The sequence below is a fragment of the Alligator mississippiensis genome, chromosome 6 (genome assembly GCF_030867095.1).
Source record: "Alligator mississippiensis isolate rAllMis1 chromosome 6, rAllMis1, whole genome shotgun sequence".
Classification (NCBI taxonomy): Eukaryota; Metazoa; Chordata; order Crocodylia; family Alligatoridae; genus Alligator; species Alligator mississippiensis.
In genome coordinates this window covers 49504253-49516588 of record NC_081829.1, presented here as the reverse complement: position 1 = coordinate 49516588, position 12336 = coordinate 49504253, and the positions used below count along the sequence as shown (strand labels likewise).

At 45.8% G+C, this 12336-nt stretch overlaps 1 long non-coding RNA gene across 1 annotated transcript; it reads right to left on the bottom strand.

The window, feature by feature from the left end:
- Positions 1-2174: 2174 nt before the first annotated feature.
- Positions 2175-10013, bottom strand: LOC102572076 (uncharacterized). Its single transcript, XR_362883.3, has 3 exons — positions 9700-10013; positions 3714-3789; positions 2175-3567 (listed from the first exon to the last, which is right to left on the bottom strand). It is a non-coding gene; the product is annotated as an uncharacterized LOC102572076 (long non-coding RNA).
- Between the last annotated feature and the right edge of the window lie 2323 nt (positions 10014-12336).

Genomic DNA, 12336 nt, shown 5'->3' with positions numbered 1-12336 from the left:
CAGCTTCAAGGGGCCAGCCGTAAATCGGTGCCGGCACGCTGCCATACAGCGTGCCCATGCCGACACGGGAGCCAGTCCCAGCTCCTCCCAGATCCATCATTCCTTTTTTTCCTTTTCTCTTAGTGTGGTGTTTTTTTCTGCCATGGTTTCACTTTTACTGTGCTCCCAGCTCAGCATGGCCTCCCACCAACTCTGCTTCTCACTCACTCAGGGTTAGTCTTCTCTTATTGCTCCGTGCCTGCCACAGTCCTCCCTCAGCAAAGAGTGATACACAGCCTGGGTCTTCCCCACTAGGAGGGCTCCCCAAATAACTGGCCCATAGTGCCTGTTCTAACCTGACCAGTATGGCTGTCCTCTCAAAAGCTTCAATGAAAGCCTTGGGTTCATCATCCTTGGTTATCTTCTGCATACAAAATGTCATCCAATTACACCACATCCACTCATTTTGGTGACTTGCCTGCTGCTGCTGCACCTCAAGAACTTACAGCTTGCAGGGTCTGTCCCATCACATCCGGGGTTGCACTCATATTCTCTTCTATAGCCACACAAAAAGCTCATTGCTAGACAGTGAATGCTTTTCAAGTAATTTGAAGAAGCTGTAATATCCAAAAATGTAATAATCAACAAAATTTATTGTAGAGACCTTTTAGATCTAGTGGGATAACTCATACATGCATCAAGATCCAGATCAACAGAGAAACATAGGACACCTATACACATGCATCAAGGCTGCTCTGATGCATGATAATTACAGCAATTAATCAAGTTTGCTGGAGCATGGTAATTATGTGCTCCAGCAGCCTCCATCATCATGTGTATCAGCACCTTTGTGCTAAAAAATGGCAGCAGGGGTGCTTTAACTAAAACTCATTCAATGAGCTTTAGTTAAAGTGCTCCCACCACCATTTTTCAGCACGGGGATGCTGATACACCTTGTGGAGGGCCAGTAGGGGGTGCTCCTGTGTCAAGCCACTCACCTCACTGCGTCTGACTGCCTTCCAGGGTCTGAGTGCCTCCCTGGGGGTGCCTCATGTCTAGCCAACCCCCTTCCTGGAGCACACCTGCTAGCCTGGAGGTAATGCTGCCACCACCCAGGGTCTGGACTGATCCTGGCACTGTGACCCTGGGAAACACAGGCCTAGTAGTCCTTGAGGGTACTCGACCCACTCCAAGAACTTGGGGTGCTTCCCTCAGTCTGACGCACAAATAGTGGTCTCCCTTAGCCAGCAGAACCAAGGGGACAGCAAGGCATAATCTAGACCCAATCCCAGTAAGTCTCCCATGTTAGGTACAAAGGAGAACTTTATTGGTTACAAGGAGTAGGTTTGGAATCAGATACAGGGTTGAGCAATATCAGAGAAATCCCATAGAGCAAACTGGCATGGCTGGGTAGCCTTTGATCATGTATCTGAGTTATTGCCAGCTATGTGTCTAGCTAGATCTCAGGTAGCTTACTCACGAGTATCATCAAGAGGCAGGTGGAGATTCTCTTTGGAGGGAGGCAGTTCATTGATCATGAGTTTCAAGAGAGAGAGCAAGTTTCAGATGGTCCAGCTTCTCTCTCTGTGTTTTCACCATGGTGACTTCCCATCCTCCTGGGCAGTCCTTAACTTATATATCTTATGACCTCATTTACCTGGCCCAGTGGAGGCCAGCAACTGTTGGCTGCCAGCCAACCAATTTGAAATGCATCAGTGGTTGCTGGGTAGACTGGCATTGCTCAGAACAATAGGGAGCCCAAGCCCCTCACCCAGGTATGTGATGCCAGTAATGTAGGCAGAGGGAGCAGGTTATCCCCCCCCCCTCAGGAATGTATCCATCTCAGGGTCACATGAAGAGATGAGGCAGAGGAGTGACCATGGTAACCAAATTGTCAGGTAGCAGAGTTTTGGAGAGAGACAGGGATGATATTCTACCACACATCTGACACTCTGGGTGTTTTAATTAGAATGGCTCTTGGAGCCCCTCTAATTAAAGCCCCCCCCCCCACCTCCCAGCAGATGTGTATAAATGCCCTTTGTTACAGATTTAACAGTGATAAGTTTTGTCACTTTGAGATATTGGGTTCTCCCTGTTATCCAATGGCTGTTCTATTCAAATGGCTCTTATGGCAACAAACTTCATGAGTCTGGACTAATCATATTCTAGAACAGTGGTGTCAAACTCACCTTGTGTCTTGAGCAGGATACATACTGCAGAGCTCCTTGTGGACTGGATCCAGCCCAGAGCACATGGCAGCAGCAGTGCTGGTAGTGGCAGCTGTGGTGTCTCTGGCACAAGGCACAGGAAATGCAGTGGTAGCTCCAGCTCCTATGTTCCTCATGCTGAAGCCAGAGTTACTGCTTCTGGCATGTACTGTGTTCTGCAATAGCAGCTCCAGCTGTAGTGTGCGGCATGCAATAACAGCGACTTCATCAGCAGGGTTGGCATTGGGTCAGTATCAGAAGAGGTAGGACCACAGTAGTTGCCTGGGCAAAATGGTGAGAGGGGGACCAAGACTGTATCAGCCCTTGCTTGCCCTCCTGCCACTGACTGCCATGTCCAGTAGGGACCAAAGGCCCTGGATTATGTGGCAGGCCACTTTCCCAGCCATGCCCCCAACTTCTGTTGGCCTGTCCAGCAGCCCAGTGGACCAGCTAGAGAGCTTTTACAGGCTTCATGTTTGACAGTCTTGTTCTAAAGTATACAGTGGCTTTGAAACATTTAGGCCTACAGTGAGGACTGTCCATAGGTTTTTAAATTCATATTGGATGTTTTCAGGCACAATACTTTGATATGATTTTAAAAATTACTAGAGCCCTGATTCTGCAAACACTTAGGCACATTCAAGAATGGGACAACTTGCATAAATAAAGTTAAGCCCATGTATAAATGTTTGCAGGACAGAGATGCTATTCATCTTGTTCTCCTGCTAGCTGTCCATCATATATTCAGAGGTACTAGAAATAGGGTTACTGCTTGCTTACCTTTCTTCATGGAAAAATGTAGAATGTTAGCCTTTCCCACTACTGTATCTGCATATAGACATATTCCCTATATCACATCTAAAAACTATCTCACCTTTAGAAAATATTACTCCCACCTTCAAAACTATCCCACCAGTATGACCTTTCAGTTCATACCACAAATATGTTTTACAGGGCAGAATAATGCTGTCTGTGATTTCTCTTTGTTCATATTCTTAAGAGCTGTGACCTTTCTTTTCTTTTTGGCTTTTGAGGATAATTGAGCTCCATCTGTGGGTTTCATGCGGCAAAAGGCACAGATGATTTTACTGCCATATTCTTGTTGTCATCCCCGTAGCGTGTTGCTATGGGGGGAAGGAGGTGAGAAAAGGCTCCTTGGAAATAAAGAACATCAGAAGCTATTGTTTTGGCAGTTGAACTCCAGTAATTACAAATGGCAGGAGCTAGATTTACTGATCATGCAATTTGGATGGTAGTTTGACAAGTGGACATGCTCTGAAGCTGAATGCCGAGCTTCAGAAAATCATCCCTTCATATTGCTGTGTCATAACAAGCCCAAATCACAACTCTATTAATATTTTCCAGGCCATGTCTCTTCCATCTGTAAAATAAAAATATTTTATTCAGAAAATAGAAGGAAATCCTTTCTGCTGAAAATAGTTTGCAAATGCCTGAATTAAAGCTTGTTTTCCCCCCTTTTCTTCCCTATTGCCATCGCTTTGTCTGAAATTACACTTGTAAACTTACCTCCTTTAATGGTGTAATGCTGTCTTCGTAGTCAGCATTGGCTCTTCATATAGCTACTGTATCCAAATAATGTATTCTGTGAACAAAACACCGTTTAAACCAACTTAAATTTGCAACCGAGAACTTGTCATGTACATCAACAGCAATAAAATTTTCCTTTATATTAGTGGAAATATAAACCCCTTACATATTCATGAGTACTACTGTGAAGATGAATTTTGGATTTTTTTTCACATCCTGCAATGTGAATAACATTTATAGTATCTTTTGATGTTATTACTGAAAAACAGACAAGTAAAATTCAAACAAAAGTAGAAGTTATACTGTGAAGCAGTGTGCTTAAACATATCATTTGGATTCCTAAAAATATCAACATTATATAAGATTCCTGAAAGTGTGAAAATTCTTTATATTTCCCCCACACAACTTTACCACATATACATAAGTCATCTATTAAAATAGACACAGTAATGTTCTGAGAAAAGTTTGTATATCTGTATGTTTTGGCATTCATATTCCAGACAGTTGTGTGTGAAATGAGAAAGAGGAGGTGGTGAGGTAGAGAAAGGCCTGTGATAGAGGCAGCAAGAAGCAAGGAAAATAAAGAAGTTGGGAAGCAGAAAGTGCGATGTTCCAACATTCTCATTAGAAAGAGAAGAAGGCTCAAGTACTTGATGATAAGAAAAGAAGCAAACTAAATTTTTTAAAAATAATCTATAAAGTAGCACAGTGCTGCTAAACATGTTGTCTTTACAAATTTGCAGGAAGAGAAAAGACAGTAAATGAATTAGATGATCCAGTTAGTAACTTTGAATTGACAGAATGCCATAGAAGAAGAAAAATATACAAGCATGAAGAGAGTTAAACTATTGTTTCTTACGGTATGATAAGAAACGGAAAAGATACATGAAATGCAAGCTGCTTGCTATTTCTTATTTTCTTTAGTTTAGTACTGATCTTGTGACCTTACTCTAACAAACGTCCATTGTATAAAATGTGAGTTTTCCTTGAGTAAGCACTGAAGGAATGGACTCTTCATGACCTGGAATTCAATGACGTTCTGTTTTTTCAAATGATTCAAATGTAAGGCACAGAACTAAATTTTCAAAGCAAGTCACAACAGATGTGCTTCTCAAAAAAATTCTCACCTAATGTGCATGCAAACTCATTTGTGTGCTCCTAAAGACTTTGGGGAAGCTTTTGAGGCATGTGTGATTGCTTCTAGAGATGGCCAGGGTCATAGCTATCTAGTATGTACATGTAAATTACAGTACATGCATGAAGATGCAATGGTTGTACTGGCATGTAACAGCAGGCAGCACAGTGGCGGATTGGGCAGGGAGCAGAAAGCAGCAGATTGGGCTGGGGGAGGGGATCAGGGTGGCACTTGGGGAGGATGCAGGGTTCATTTCTGGAACTCCTACCAAAAAAGGTTGGCCCACATTGAATAGACTATTTGGCCATGTCCGGACAAGCACGGATGTTTGGTTCCCCAGGGAGAAGTAGCAGCAGCACCCTGCATTTTTTCTGCACCAGTTTTTTTGACCCTGGGATCTCTATACAGTGTTCATGGCCAAAGTTGTCTGGACATGGTGTATATGTTCTTTTCTGTGATGTTATACCTGTAAGTGTTCTCTCCTATACATGAACAGACAACAAACAAGGAAAGTTTAAAAATAACATATATTTTTTACACAACAATATTATAGATTCACAGGTAAAATAAATATAGTTTTGTTATTAAGGCAAATATGGACATATTCATAGTCTGGACTCATAAGCTAGAAAAAAATTCTAAACTACTATAATCATTATACAGAATCATTGCAAAAAATATATTGCATTTTTACACTCAAGAGAATTAAATTAACAACTCAGGCAGAAGTTGGCTGACTTGATGCACTTTTTTCTCAGTCTGGTACTAAAACAATCTGATAACCTGTGTAAATGGATGGATAGATTTGAAAATGTCATGATTGCAGTTAAAATACTGTAAATGAACTGAAAAAAATCTGCTTTGCTCCATTAAAGAAGTAAAGGGTTATGTATTTGAAATACTGCTTGTAAAGTGAAACTGTAGTGTGTGAAAAAAAGAAAGGTGTTTTTAGATATTCTTTAACCTGAAACAAAATGCTCGATATGACAAAAATACTTTCAGGGTTACTAGTCTTATCTAAAGCCCACTGAAGTCAATAGATTTCTATTACATGCAATTAACCTTTTAATCAACTTACTAAATTTCAATCAATTTCTTAATAAAGTGTATAGAAATGTAAATACAGCAGCTTTCATGTTGCAGATAATTTTGCAATCTATAATGGGCTATATATTTATAAAACAAAGGCATATGATAAAGATGACCCACAAAGGAAAAATATGAGCATGTGCCTTCCTAACAAATTTTTTATTTATAAAGAAGCTCTGGAGGGGTATATTCACTAGGAGCACTTGGGTTTCTACATACTTTGTTAGTCACTAAGGGCACTTGTACACATGATGGGGGTTTAATCCCCAGGGTTTTATTCTATGCACTCTAAATTGAAATGGTGGGGCATAGAATAAAACCCTGAGAATGAAACTGTTTCAGATTTTCCATCATGTTACAGGCCTTTTTCCCCCCTTTTTTTTGCTTTTTTTCTTTTCTTTTTTTTCAGAGCCAGAGCCTGCCCGTGGCTTGGGGAGGAGGGGGAAGGTGGTGAGCTGCTGGCAAACTGAGTGGCCCCTGAGCTGCAGGGGGCCCTGGTCCTTTCCTCTGCAGTGGCAGCACCCCTCAGGGCTGATGGGGTTGGCTGCTATCAGGCTAGGTGCTGCCTCAGCTTCGAGGCAACACCCAGACCAATCCTACTGGAAGCAGCATGCAGCAGGCTTCTAGCAGGCAGGCTTGGGGAACAGTTGAATCTAGCCAGGTGCTGCCTCTGAGCTGCAGTAGCACTTGGCTCACTAGCAGTCTGCCAGGTGGCCCCATAGGGTACCGCCACTGCAGAGGGAAGGACCGGGGCCCCACGCAGCTCAGGATGAACTCAGCCTGCTGGCAGCTTACTCCCAGCCATGAGTAACTTCTGCCAAAAAAAAAGAAAAAGAGGATCAGGTCCGTTGCCACTTCTGCCTTTGGCGGCGAGCAGGGTAGGGGTGGTGAGTGGCGATCACCCGCATACAACGTTCTCTCTAAGGTATGCATGTGCGTGGCCACGTAAAACTAAAATTCTGGCCGCGCACAGCCTTTGCAAGACCACGCACCAGGAGAGGAGCTTAAGGTAAGCTCTCAGCAAGGCAGGGGCCTGGTGTGGGCTCTTCTGGCTCTGGGGAACTGCTCCGCACCCCCACATTGCCTCGGTGAGTGAGAAGGCTCATGGTGTCAGGGCCAGGGAGTGGAGCAGTTCCCAGGAGCCGGCGGATCCTCACTCGGGGCAGGCAGCGTCTCCTCTTCCAGGTGAGGCAAGGCAGGGATGGAGGCTGGGGCTGGGGGCTGGTGTGGGCTCCACCGGCTCTGGAGAAGTACTCCACTCCCCAGCCCTGACGCCACATGCCTCCTTGCTCACTGAGGTGAAGAAGGGGAGTGGAGCAGTTCCCTGGAGCCGCAGAGCCTACCCCAGCCTCCAGCCCCAGCCTCTGGCTCCAGCCCCTGCCTCCAGCCCCAGCCTCTGGCCCCCAGCCCTGGCCCCCAGCCTCCAGCTGTTACGTCTCAGCTCTGTGTTCTTGGGCAACCCTGGCACAGGATGCAGTCTGTCTGACTCACAAAGGACTCACCCCCATCCCTCCCCTCCTCTACCTAAACGAAACTGATTAAGATGCAGTGGGAGACACACCTAAGACCCTCCAGATAAGGGTGACAAGAGTGAACAACTGCCCTAGGTCTCATTTACATCCGAGATGGAACCAGATGACCATTCATTTACATGAGAGATGGAGAACAGAAAGCCTGAAGCAGAGACTGCAGTGAATTCTGGGACCAGAGAAGCAGGGGAGCACTGCATGATGGGGAATCTGTGCTTCAAATGTTAATCAACCCATGTTCACACACACCCAGCTCAGCATTTATCAGACCAGTTCTAATCTGGATTTACTAAGGACTTTTCCCCCCCAGACACACACACACAGCTCTAAGTTTAATAGGCATCTCGGGCCGTACATTCCCCGGTCCCACTATGGGAGGCCTATTTAAACTTGATTGACTAAAACTCGGTTGCCGGGTTAGGGAATGCTGAGGCAAGAGACCGCGTCAGAGTGGGTATGGGCAACATTTGAACAATGGTTAAGGGTTCATCACAGCATCCAGCCTGCTGGAGCCCTAATCTCAGGTGTTGTCATATCTTTCCCGAGACGACTGGTGGGAGTCCTCTCCACAAAAGGTTATGAGCACCCCAATAATTGTCTTAAGTCTGTTAAAAGACTATAGTAAGATCTGGACAAGTCAAACTAAGCTGAGGCTTGTGCACAACAAGTAAAAATCCAAAATCCTGATGCTGCAAGCTATCTATTGAAGTACCCTTGTACCCCAGCCAGCCCCTTGCAGATGCAATTAATTCAAAACAATAAACTCTGGTATATAATGTGCCAGAGTGTATTGTTCCTGTGTACTGCATTTGAACAAACACCCAGGACCACCGCATGTTGAGGTAGGTCAGAGCAGCCCTACCAGGTCAGCATGCCATCCCAGCACTGCTCCAACATGGCTCAATGTGCTGTGGAGGGGCTGGCTGGGGTACAAGGGTACTTCAGTGCAGGGCTAGCTAGCAGGCAGGCTCCATCTGGAAGCACCCTTGTGTCCCTGCCAGCATCTATACATGCATGGTGGTACACTAAATAATGCTCCCACAGGATACAGAACATTTATTAGTTTACCGTGGCATAATAGAGCCACCTGTGTAGATGCTGACACTTTACTGTGGATCTAATTAGTCAGCTTTGTGGTAAACCTCTCATGTAGACATCAGGCACAGCTGGTGAACTCAGACTGGTGGGTGGGTGGGTGGAGTGGCACATGGGAGCGGGGGGGTTTGCAGCCTCCACACTCCCGGCTGGAGTGCCCGGCTGGCTGCAAACCAGTCCCTTCACCCTGCCCTGCTCTCAGCTGGCTGCAAACCACCCCTGTCCCCTGCCAGCTGCTCCTGAGTGACTCTCCACCTGCCCCACCAGTCCAAGTTCACCAGCCACACCTGGTAGACATGCCCAGTGAGAGCTAAAGCAGGGAGTTTAACCCTTACTGAAATAGGGCTAAAGTTATCATCTTAGATTTCACTTACTACAGGGTAACTGTGAACATAGTTACTGCTGTTCATGTAAATCAACTCTAGTCCCTCAGATTTCCAAAGTGAAATCCTGTCTAAAATATATTTTTTTCTCTTCCCAGTAGCAAAATGCCAGGTCCTACAGGCCCCCATAACATCTTGCTCCCATTGGAGGGTTCTGCCTCACATCTGCTCATTTACCTCACTCTGGCTTTTGAGGCAGAGATTGTATTTAGCTTTGTTCATTAGAAGTCCTGAACATGTATTTGGGCATACTGGAAGTAACCACTTAACTTAGAACACTGCAGGAAACACTTCAACAAATAACTGTTCAAGCTCCAAAGCAAATATTGAGTCCACATTGTTTGAACTGCTTCAAGCTAGATTCACAAGGCTGACTTGGGTGTTGCAATGTTCAGCACCCTCTTAGGTATTCACTTTTAGGTGCTCTGTAACCTAATGGAATTCATAACCCAAATGTAAGTGTACAGGGGAATATAAAGCCTCCAAAATACAGCATTCAGAGACACCTATACCTAAGCAAGTTATAGGATAGGTTGAGGAGAGTAGTACAACTTATGTTCTGCCCCCCTGAGATATAACTTAATTCCTAGCTTTAAGATTCAGACTTCTAGAGTTAGGTACTGTAGTGGGTTGGAAATTGTTCAGCTTAAATAGTCTTTAAAGCTTAGCATAGTTCTTTATTTTCCTGGGTATGCTTGCCTCATAGGTCTATTTGTCACCTTCAATCCACTTACCTCACAGGAAACTCCATTGAACATAAACCAGTAGTCAAGCTGCTTCCTCAGCACCACAGTCTTTCCTCTCTTTCTTTGGAGTGAGTTCCCTAGTTTGATGCTGCTGCTTCCAGTTTTGCAGTCTCCAGTTGTTGTTTTAAAAGAAACTATCCCCTTCCCAGTTTTGTAAAGCATGACTTAGGTCTCTGTAGCAGGCTGTATAGACAGGCTGTAGCAGGCTGCATGTGCCAGAGGCTACAGCCCAGCTGCAGGCAGTCAAACATTATTGCAGGCTGCGTAGGAGGGCTGGGCAGCTGAGAAGAATAATTAGCTGACACACAGGAAACTAAAAGGGCTCCCAGGGAAGGGAGCTGAGGTGCCCAATAAATAGGGTTACCATGAATCCCAAATTGGTCAGGACCTTCCTAGATTTCAGAGGCTGCTCTCAACTGTGTGGTGAAAATTAAAATGAGCATCCTGGGCATGGGATGTGGAGGTAGAAGGACAGGAGCTGTGACATGGGAAGCCCTAGCAGACAGCAAAATACCCAGTAACACTAATTGTTACTTCACTGGTTATTGTTAACACCTGTGAAGTAAGAACAATAAGTCATTAATGGCCCTTGATAGCCTGCAGGAGTGGGGGAGGGGTGCAATGTCCTGGATTTCACAGAGTCCCATATGGTCATCCTACCAATAAACCCATGGACAGGGTGTGGGAATGGTGAGTTCAAGTCCTTTCTCTACCTGAGAGGATCTGAACCCCCATCTTACACTTTTCAAGCAAAACCCTTAACCAATGGGCTATTGAGTATTCTGGAGTTAGTTGTGCTTTGAGCATATTTAGTGGACTTGGCTCTGTGAGTGGTAATGCCTATTTTGTGAATCTAAACAAAGTCTAAGCATGAGGTAGGTATCTAGCTATCTGGACTTAGGGTGCTTCTACACATGATGCCATTAACATGTACAGGTGATGAAAATGTCACTTTGTGTGACTTGATGGTATCACAATGAACATGTGCAAGACTTTGGGGGGGGGGGGTTAAATGACTTTAATTGATGCAGCTGTCAGCTCACACTCCAGCCATGGGAGAGGTGAGCAGGGTCCGCAGAAAAAAAGGATTGAGTCCCTCGCTACTGCCTTCAGCAGGTGCCTGATCCTTGTTTGCTTGTTTTTTCATTTGGTGGAACCTACCCACCTCTCCTGCAGCTGGGGAGCAAGCTGCCAGTAGGCCAAGTAGCCCCTGAGCTGCAGGGGACCCAGTCATTGGTGACGCAGAGCAGGCGCACATGGGTGCACATGCACCCCCTGAGCATGGCGGTGCACCCCATATGAAAAGGCACCGCTGACACTGTTGGTGGTGCCTGAAGGCAATGTTCCTTCTAAGGAGTAACAGTCCATGAGTGCACCGCTTCGGTCTATGAGCACACCTCCTAGGTCCGGCATGGGACACTTACCAAAGGGGGCTGAGGGCTGGGGCTTGAGGGCTGTGTTACCAAATTTGCCCATTACTTTGGGGTGTGCTCATTTATTAGGGATAGTTTCTAGGGTCTTGGTGATTCTGTCAATGTGCTGCTTGTGTTACTATACGGAGCTGTATCTCTCCCTTCTGCAAGCCCTCACCCCCAATGGAGCTATCTTGCAGGACTCAATCTCAATGGGACTGGGTTCCTCCAGTCACCAAGGAGGTGATACTTCCCCTCTATCGGGTGCTTGTCAGACCGCAGTTGGAGTACTGCGTGCAATTCTGGGCGCCGCAATTCAAGAGGGATGCGGATAACCTGGAGAGGGTCCAGAGAAGGGCCACTCGTATGGTTAAGGGCCTGCAGACCAAGCCCTACGAGGAGAGACTAGAGAAACTGGATCTTTTCAGCCTCCGCAAGAGAAGGTTGAGAGGCGACCTTGTGGCCACCTATAAGTTTATCACGGGGGCACAGAAGGGTATTGGTGAGTATTTATTCACCAAGGCGCCCCCAGGGGTTACAAGAAATAATGGCCACAAGCTAGCAGAGAGCAGATTTAGATTGGACATTAGAAAACACTTCTTCACAGTTCGAGTGGCCAGGGTCTGGAATGGGCTCCCAAGGGAGGTGGTGCTCTCCCCTACCCTGGGGGTCTTCAAGAGGAGGTTAGATGAGCATCTAGCTGGGGTCATCTAGACCCAGCACTCTTTCCTGCTTATGCAGGGTGTCGGACTCAATGATCTATTGAGGTCCCTTCCGACCCTAACATCTATGAATCTATGAATCAGTCATACACACAAACACACACAAATTAACGTGACACGCCTGACCTGGCCAGGCTGATCAGCATGGACAGGCTGACACCCTCATATGCCAAGAATCAGTTCATAAGAGCAACAATAAAATGCAGTCAGACACAAGCACACAGGTGAACAGAATCCCTCTGAATCCGGCTGGGTGTCCAGCTGACACCCTCATGGGCCAGCATTCAGTTCATAAGGACATGTCTGAGTCAAACTGGGTCAATCAGCCTGTACAAGCTGATCCCCTTATGTGTTTCAAACTCAGCACGTCCCAATCTCTTTGGCCTCTTGATGAGCAGACCCCACAATATTTTTGGGCTGCACAGGGATCTTTAGCATAGGTAAAAGAAGCGTTGCTGCAGAGCACAGGAGGAAAGAGAAGCAGAGAAGGA